Source organism: Chinchilla lanigera, unplaced genomic scaffold, assembly GCF_000276665.1.
Source record: "Chinchilla lanigera isolate Chin_1 unplaced genomic scaffold, ChiLan1.0 scaffold00115, whole genome shotgun sequence".
Lineage (NCBI taxonomy): Eukaryota > Metazoa > Chordata > Mammalia > Rodentia > Chinchillidae > Chinchilla > Chinchilla lanigera.
Window position 1 is genome coordinate 2739483 of NW_004955516.1, and position 10687 is coordinate 2750169.

Below are 10687 nucleotides of genomic sequence, written 5' to 3' on the forward strand. Positions count from 1 at the left end.
TAAATACACAAAACAAATATTAACAGACCTGAATGGCTGGACAGCAATAGTAAGTAACATTAACAGAAAAGGGCTGCAATAATACTCTTTAAATAATTGATATATCGTCTACACAGAAAATCAATAGGAAGCATTAGACTTGAAGTATATTTTAGAGCAAATGAACTTAACAAACATATACTAACCATTGCATGAAAAACAATGGAATACACATTCTGCTCAAGACAGCAGAACATTCTCCAGGTGAGATCATATGCTAGTACATAAGACAAGTTTTAACTTACTTAAGAAGATTAAAATCATATCAAATATCTTTTCAATCCACAGTAGTATGAAGCCAGAAATAAATAACAGAAAAAAATGGAAAATTCACAAATGTGTGACAACACACTCCTAAGCAACCAATGTATAAAAAATACATCAAAAAAGTAAAAAATATTTTCAAATAAAAATAGAAATATAACATAAAACTTCTGAGGTTCTGCAAAATCAGTTCTAAAAGAGAACTGATTTCTAGTTCTAGTTGAGAACCCACACATAAATAATAAGACCTCAAATAAAAAAACTTACTTCCATCTCTCTGAACAAGAAAGAAAAGATCTTGGGAGCCACACTGAGCCCCAGGGAAGCTTCAGGAACCTCAGTGACCATGTGCCACCCCTCTCACCCTCACAGGAGCCACGCTGAGCCCCAGACAGCTTCAGGAGCTTTGGTGATGATGTCATGCCACCTCCACCAAATCACAGGAGCCAAGCCGAGACACAGACAGCTTCGGGATCCTTGGGGAGCTGCCCAAGCCCCTATCCCACCAATGTGGGAGCCGCACTAAGCCCTGAACAGCTCTTTGAGCCTTGGTGACCATGCCCTGCCCCCTCTACAACATTGTGGGAGCCAAGCTGAGCTCTGGATGTCTTCAGAAGCCTCAGTGAGCCACCCCCATCCATCCTCCACCAGAGTGGGAGCCAAGCTGAGCCCTTGACAGCCTTGGTGACTGACCATTGCAGGAGTCATGCTGAGCACAAGGAAGTGTCAGGAGCCTTGCCCAGCCACCCCACACCATTGTGGGAGTAACCTGAGCGATGGGGAACCTCTAAATCTTTGAATATGACAAAACAAAAGAACAAAATGAAATCTCAGACATCCACATCACCCAGAAAAAGTCCAGGAGCCATCAACATAGAGGAGCTTGGAAATCATACACATAAAATTTCTGAAATGATAGCAACTGAAGTAAAGAAACAACTCCATCAGGCCATAAAAGAAATCGCATCAGAAATAATCTCTGAGGTAAAAAAAGAAATGACAACAATAATGAAAGAATTGTTCAGCACATCTAAAGAAGACTGATAAAAAATAGAGGAGCATAGAGAAATGATGGAAACTTTGAATGAACAATATAAGAAAATATTAGAATGCATGAAACAGATTAAAATAGATATCCAGGAAATTAAAAATTCCATCCAGAGCTGGCAAAACAGTTTGAATAAAGCTGAACATAGACTTTCAGATCTTGAGGACATCACTGCAGGCAATGATCATTAAAGGAAAAATCTCTTAAAAATAACAAGGAATCAGGAAATAACAGTTCAACACCTGCAAGATGATGCAAAGAAAAGCAATATAAGATTAGTAGGTGTCAATGAAACAGCAGGGGTCAACACAAATGACATAAAAAGACTATTTGTAGAAGTCATAGCAAACTTCCCAAGCATGGAGAAAGAATCTGATATACAGGTAAGTGAATCTTATAGAACTCCAATTAGCCATAACCAAAATAAATCTACACCTAGACATATACTAATCAAAATCCCAGAAATTTCACAAAAAATCAGAATATTAAAAGCTGTTAGAGAAAAGAAACAGATCACCTATAAAGGAAAGCCCATCATAATCACAGAACACTTCTCAACATAAACCATCAAGTCAAAGAAGAGCTTGGAGTGAACTATTTCAGATCCTGAAAGAAAACAACTTCCAACACAGAATAATATACTCTACAAAACTGTCCTTTAAAATTAATGGAAAAATAAAATATTTTCATGATAAAGAACAACTGAAAAAATTTATGTGCACCAAACCAACCCTACAAAGAGTACTAAAAGATATTCCAGAAAGAAATAAAAATGACCACAATTTCAAGAACAACAACAGAAAGGAACCACCAAGCATAGCAAGCAATTAAACAGAGGGACAAAGGGAGCCAATAGCAGGAAAGTAACATGACAAAGATAAGCCAATACATATCAGTTATAACTATTAATGTAAATGATCTCAATTCACCAATCAAAAGCAGACTGGCAGAGTAGATCAAAAAACAAGATGCAACAATATGCTGTATACCAAACAAACACATTTAACTCAAAATGAAATTCATAGACTTAAAGGCAAAAGATGCAAAATAATAGTCAATGTGACAGGAACTCAAAAAAAATTGAGGATAGCTGTTCTGTCTGCAGACAATATCAACTTCAAACCATGAATGATCAAGAGAAATAAAGAAGATCACTACATTCTTGCTAGGGAAAACAGCAAGAGCAAGAAATAACAATCCTAAATATCTATGCACCAAATACTGGAGCACCAAACTATATAAAGAAAAATTTTAACAGACAAGAAAAATCAAGTAAACAGTAATCTAATCATAACATGGGACTTTAACATCCAATTGTCACAAAGACATAGATCAACTAGCCAAAAAAATCAGCAAAGAAATAACAGAACTAAACCAAATTTGTGAACAAATGGACTTAGTAGACCTCAACAGACTATTCCACCCAACAACATCAGAATATACCTTTTTCTCAGCTTCACACACAACATTCTCTAAAATAGATCATATACTAGCACATAAAACATGCTTAAGTAAATGCAAAGGAATTGAAATTATCCCATGTATACTACTGGACCATACTGCAATGAAACTGGAAATTAATGACAAAAGAAATTGCTAAAACTCCATAAACACATGAAAATTAAATAATAACCTCCTGAAGGACCAATAGGTCACACATGAAATTGAACAAGAAATTAAACAGTATGTACAATCAAATGAAAATGCAAATACAACTTACAGGAACCTGTGGGATACAATGAACGCAGTCCTCAGAGGGAACCTTAAAGCAGTGAACCCCCACATCAGAAAAACAAAAGAGCACAAATAAACAATCTTATGGTGCACCTCAGGCTTCCAGAAAAAGAAGAGCAAGTCAAGTCCAAATCCCAAAGAAGGCAGGAAGTTATAAATATCAGAGCAGAAATCAATGCAATGAAGACTACAAAACCAATATAAAGAATTAGTGAATTGAAGAGTTGCTTCCTTAAAACAGTAAATAAAATTGTTAAGCCCCTGGGGCAACTTTATCAAAAAAGGAAAGAAAAAACTCACATTCATGCAGTAGAGAATGAAAAGGATGAAATCACCTAGAATCCTGTGGAAACTGAGAAGATTATCAATACTGACTTTGAAAATCTTTATTCTCATAGAATAGAAAACACAGAGGAAATGCACAGATTCCTGGATAGATATGAATTACCAAAGCTGAATCAAGAGATACAAAAATCCTGAATAACTCAATATCAACCAGTGGAATTGAAACTGTAATAAAAAAATTACCAAGAAGGAAAAGCCCTGGTCCTTATGGATTCACAGCTCAATTCTAAAGAAATTTAGAGAAGATTTAATGCCAATTCTTTTCAGACTCTTTAACTGAAATTATCATTGCTCACAGATGACATGATACTCTACATAGAAGAACCTAAAAACTCCACAAAAGGCTTAAAGATTCAATAATCAAATTCAGTAGCACAATTGGACACAAAGTCAACACTCAGAATTCAATAGCATTCCTCTGCACAAACAACAAACACGGAGAGAGAAATTAGGGTAGCTACAACTTTTATAATAGCACATAAAAAATGAAACACTGAGGAATAATTCTACCAAAGGGTGTTCTATACACTGAAAATTACAGTACTCTGAAAAACGAGATTAAACAGGCTTTCAGAAAATGGAAAGATATCCCTTCCTCATGGAAAGGAAGAGAAAACATTGTGAAAAGATCCACACTCCCAAAGTTGTTGTACAAATTCAATGCAATCCCAATTAAAATACCATTAGTGTACCTCACAGATCTACAGAAAACATTCCTAAAATCCATCTGGAATCAGAAGAGGCCTAGAGTATCAAAAGCAACCTTGGACAACAAAGGAAAGGCTGGAGGTATCACAATCCCTGACTTCAAATTATACTATAAAGCTACTGTGATACAACCAGTATGGCACTGGCAAAAAAAACCCAGACCTGAAGATCAATCAAACAGATTAGAAGATGCAGACACAACTACAAACACACTCAGCCTCTTTATCTTTGACAAAGGGCCAAGCATGTTCAATGCAAGAAAGATAACTTCTATAATAAATAGTTCTGGAAAAACTGGCTTTCCATATGCCAAAAACTAAAAACTGGATTCAAGTCTATCACCATGCACTCAACTAAACTCAAAATGGATCAAAGATCTAAATATTAAAACATAAACATTAAGACTACTAGAAGAGAAACTAGTATCACTGGATGTAAGGGTGGTTTAGCATAAACAAATTAATAAGAGTGATACACCATATTAACAGAATGAAAAATAAAAGTGTTATGATCATCTCAATGGATGCAGAAAAAGTATTTGACAAAATTCATTCTTATTGTAATAAAATGAAATTAATATAGAAGAAATGTATCTCTAAATAAAAAATGCCTTATACACCAAGATCACAGCTAATATCACACTCTGGTGAAAAGCTGAAAGCGTAACCCTAAGATCAGGAACAAAACACAAATATTCACATTAGCTATTTCTATTAAACATAGTACAGGGTATCCCTGCAAAACAAGAAAAAGAAATTTTTGAAAGAATCCAAGTTAGAAAGAAAGAAGTTAAATTGTTGCCTATAAACAACATGGTTTTCTATGCAGCAAACTCCAAAAACTCCACACTGCTAGCTCTGATAAACAGATTCTGTAATCTGGCAGGGCTTCTAGTTCACACACAAATTAGTTACATTTCTGTATACTAACAATAAACCATCAAAAAAGAAATTAGAAAACAATTCCATTTACAATAGCTTCAAAAAGAATTAAATAATTAAGAATACATTTTACCAGGTAAGCAAAGATCTGTACAATGAAAACTATATAAACATCGATGAGAGAAACTCGAGGAAACACAAACAAATGAAAAGATAATTTCATTTTAATAGATTAGAAGAATTAATAGTGTTAAAATGTACATACACACTACTCTAAGCTATCCGTGGATTCAATGCAATACCGATCAAATTGCAAAGGCATTATTCACAAAATTAGAAGAAAATCATACAATTCATATGCAACCACAAAAGGCTCCACATAGCCAACACAATCTCAAGCAAAAACAAAGCTAGAGATGTCACACTGTTTGATTTCATATTACATTACAAAGCCATAGTAATCAAAATACTATGGTGCTCGTATAAAAACAGCCACACAGGCCAGTGGAGCAGAATAGAGTTCAGAAAAAGCCCATGCATATAGAGTCAATTGATCTTTGACAAAGGGATCAAAAATACACAATTAGGAAAACATAGTCTCTTCAATAAGTTGTACTGAGAAAACTGCACATCCACATGCAAAAAACTGAAATTCAGTTTATTATTGGATGTAAGGGTGGCTTAGCATAAACCTCGCATAAAATGTGAGTTCAGATTTTGTACTTGGGTCATCTCATAAGCTGGTGACATGTGGTCTGGTTCTCTCTCCCTATCTTGGGCAGTGACATATAAAAGACTCACATTTTATGCCAGACACAAAAATCAACTCAAAATATATTAAATACTTAAGCATAAAATCTAAACCTGCAAAACTCCTAAAGGAAAGCATAGGTGAAATTTCCTTGATACTGGTCTTGGCAATGAACTTTCTGAGACAAAAATCATAGGCAACTCAATAAAAAAAAAGTACCTGTATGCAACTAAAAATATTTGTACAGGAAAGGGACAACATCAACAAAATGAACTGACAACCTATATAATGAGAAAAAATATTTGCAAAACATATTCAACAAGGTCTTACTATACAAGATAGATAAAGAACTCCCATGCCTCAGTAACAGTATAAAATAAAGAGATAAAAATGGGCAAAATAACCTAAATATATATTTTTCCAAAGGAGGAATACAAATGACAAAATATGTTTTAAATCTTCATCATAGAGGGTGGGGATACAGCTCAGTGGCACAGTGCTTGCCTGGCAAGCACAAGGTCTTGAGTTAGATTGCCAGTACAAAAAATAATAATAAATCTTCATCATTATTTATCAAGAAAATGCAAATCAAAAGCACAATAGGATACTACCTCATACCTGTTAGGATCGTTATTATCCAAAAGACAGTAAGTAATGACAATGATGTGGAGGAAAGGGAACCCTTATATAATATTGGTGAGAACGAAAACTAGGCAGTCATTATTGAAAACAGTATGGATCTTCCTCAAAAATTTAAAATTAAAATGACCACTTAGCAATGCTTCTCTTGGGTATACAAATACTCCTCAGTTTACAATGGGGTTACCTTCTGTTAAACTCATCATAAATTGAAAATATTGTAAATGGAAAATGCATGTTAATACACTTCATCTACTGAGCATCCCAGCTTAGTAACACAGCGCAGTGAAGAGTGTCATTTCCTCCTGGTTACAATCAGGCTGACAGATCTGCCATGGCTGTCACTGCCCAACATAGGGAGAGAGGACCAGACCACATGTCACCAGCTTAGGAGATGACCCAAGTTCAAAATCTGAAGTACAGTTTATACCGAATGCATGTCACTTTTGCACCACTGTAAAATCAAATATTGTAAGTTAAAACAGAGACAATCTATCTATACAAGGAAAGTTCAAGTGATATCTCAGAGATGTCTACATGAAGATGTTCATTACATCATTTTTCAAAACTGCCAAGATCTAATTGTCCATTAACAAATTAATGGATAAAGACAATGTGGTAGAAACATACTAATGGAATATAGTACTTTCAACCTTTAAAAAATGAAATTCTGCCATTTGTAACAACATAGGTGAAACTAGAGGACATTGTGTTAATTGAAATAAAAGTGAGATAATATGTATGTGGAAATCTGAAAAAGTTGAACTCATAAAAAAAGAGAGTAAAAGGGTGGCTTCCAGGGCCTGGGAAGTTGGAGAAATTAGGAACTTTTGGCCAAGTAGTACAAACTTTATATTATATGATAATTAAATTCTAGATACCTAATGTACATTATGGTGAGTACAATTACTACTAATAGTAATAATGCATTGTTTTACTTGAAACGTGCTTAGAATAGATCTCAAGTGTTCTTACCATATAAAGTGTAATTGTGGGGCCTGGGGATGTAGCTCAGTGGCACAATCACATGGCAAGTGCAAGGTCCTGAGTTTGATACCTGGTACCAAAGAAAAAGGTAATTGTGTAAGTTGAGAAATACATTAAGTAGCTTGATAGTGAAATTATTTTACAGTGTATACATATATCAAAATTTCATATTGTATATCTTAAATACATACATTTTTGTTGTCAATCATACCTCAATAAAGATGGAAAGAGAAGTATTAGATATCAAAACCTTTTTTCTTTTAATATGGCACCAGAATGTTAAGATTTGATCAAGATTCTGTCATTTAAAATATATATGTATATGAGGAATGTGTCTATATTATAGATAGATAGATCACTTAGCATAATCTTCCAGTTTCACTTGTGTTGTTACAAATGGCAAAATTTCATTTTTTAAAACTGGACATGATAGATTATAGATACCATGTTTATAGCAGCATAATTTGTCATAGCAAAAACTTGGAAACAACCCAAATGCCCATGAATTGAGGGATGGGTAAAGATATGGTATTTTCACACAATGGGATATTACTCAGCTGTAAAGATAAACTCGAGGTTTTATAGGTAAATGAACGTAACTAGAGACCATATTCATAAGTTAAATAAATCAGACCCACATGTGTAAACACCATATTGTCCTCCTAGCTTAAGAACCTGAAAGAGTAAATAAAGCTGAAAGGTACAATAGATATTGTGAAACGGAAAGAAACTGCTCAATGGGAAAGAACTGGGATGAAGCAAAGGAGAAAAGAAAGAAGGAAGGGAAATATATGTATATACACACACACAAGATAGCTAAGATAATTGTACTACTAATTTCTATTGGTTTATTCAAAGGGACAGTTAATGTTTAATTGTTTTATCAATCTTGCATACCTATATTGGGAATCTGAACAACTACTCTGAAGATAAAAATAAGTAATACATCAACCGTTTTTGATTTCCTATCATCTTGTTTTAAAATTCTGTATTGTTTTTGTAGTTTTTATGTGGTTTTGTTTGTGCCTTTGTTTTTGTTACTTTGTTTTTGTTCTTTTCTGTTTAAAATAAAAAAGACAAAAATAGATGATAGATGATAGATAGATTAATAGATAGATGATAGATAGATAGATAGATAGATAGATAGATAGATAGATAGAAGCTAGCCCCAGTGATGGCAGCCAACAATCAACAATTCTACCTTTCCTTGTTACATCCATCAAGAGATGGAATCTACTTCCCCTCTCCTGGAATCTGGTCTGGACATAAAATGTGGCAAAAGTAATGTGTATCAGTATTACTGTCTCAGCCCCTCAAATCATAAGAGGTGTGGCATCCTCCACTTCTTTTCCCTGGGAACCTAGCCACCATGTTGTAAGAAAGTCCAGTTTATCTTACTTGAGAGAAAGAAACCATATGAAGAGGCTGTAAAGGATGCGATGTCCTAGAGAAAGAGGGCATATAGATTACCAAAGTGTTCCACTCAGGCTCTCACTTGAATATAATCAAAAGTGACCCTAACTGATAAGTAGAGCAGTGATTATGTTAAGTCCCTAGGTTTCAGGATGTTTAATTATGCAGCAGTACATAAATAACTCATTACAGAAACACATATTAGTGTTTCGTTCTGTTTTGCTTTGCTTTGCTTTGTTTTGTTTTGTCTTGTCTTGGAAGTACCGGGGATTGAACCCAGGACCTTAGAAATGAGTTACATCTCCAGTCCTTTTATATTTCTTAATCTGAAACAGGGCCTCACTAAGGCGCTAAGTAGCAGTGGTTGGGCTCAAACTTGCTATCCTCTTGTCTCAGTCTCCCAGAGTTCTGGGATCACAGGCTTGTGCCACTGTGCCTGGAGGAGATTAGTGGCTCTTAACTGAGTGACTCTACCCGCTACCAAGGGGACACTTGCCAATGTCTGAAAATATATTTGGCTGTCACAACTAGAGAGGGCAGGGCACAATATTACTAGCTTCCAGGAAGTAGAAGACAAGGATGTCGCTACTGCTCTGGAAGCCACAGGACAAGGGCCAGGAAGCTGATGATGGATTGAAGTCACAGAGAACCAGCTTTTGATAGATGCCAAACACTCGGGCACACTGGCTTTGGTGTGTTAAGTATTGAGGAGCATGCAGGCCAGTCTCCTACTTCCAGGCCTGGCCAGTGACTACGTGTCTGCTTATGGATTAAAGTTGGGGAATCGTCTGACTGTAAAAAGCAAAGAAGGAGATTCAAGATCCATTACCTTCTCATGCAACATTATTTACCACACTCCAGAATCATACTTGGACTAGCTAATCAGAAGCACGTTGGCTTTACTGAGTTAAACAATAGCTTCTCGTATCTGTTTCCTGGATTTTCCATCTACTGGCTTAATGAAAAGAATGTTCTCCAAGACTTCTGCCATGGGGAGCAGCTGTTTGCTTTTTCCTCTAGAGAGGAAAACATAGCACTGATAAAGTGCCACACTCCAATAAAAATACTAATTTTTCTCAAATTTAAGTAATATCAATACTCCGGAAGATGGCTACCTTTTTCCTGAGCTTCATATGCTTGCTGTTACATACTATGCCCTTTAATGCTACCCTCAGGATAAAATCCTTCTTAGTTGATGGGGCTCAAGACTCCTTGAAGAAGTTTCCTAGGTTCATTTTACTATTTTACATTCATGTCTACTAGCCATTTAGGCAAACAAAAGTTGTTGCAATCTTCAACGCACTTGTTTCTCTGTTTCTCTTTTATGGTCCTAAGGATTGAACCCAGGGCCTTCACACCAAGCTACATATCCAGCCCTTTTTTGTTTGTTTGTTTGGTTGGTTGGTTGGTTGGTTGCTTAGTTAGTTGGTTGGTTAGTTTGTTCATTGATTTGTTGGTTGGTTGGATGGTTGGTTGGTTTTCCCTTGAGGCAGGGTCTCATTAGGTTGCTAGGTTGCCCAGGCTGGGCTTAAATTTGCAGTACTTCTGCTTCAACCTCCCAGAGTGCTGGGATTACAGTAGTGTGCCACTGTGTCCAGCTCTTTTCTCTCTTTCATTTATGCTATCCCTTCAGACATGGGAGGTCCTGGTTGCTTGCTTGTATCAGATAGTGATTGATTCTATAAAATTTAAGGCAAACTTCACTGCCATCATCCTATCATGCAAATGATCTTTTCAAAATAACTCTTTATCATAAAAAATATTCTTACCTCTAACAGGTTGTATATGTTCCTCCTCCTCCTCCTCCTCCTCCTCCTCCTCCTCCTCCTTCTTCTTCTTCTTCTTCTTCTTCTTCTTCTTCTTCTTCTTCTTCTTCTT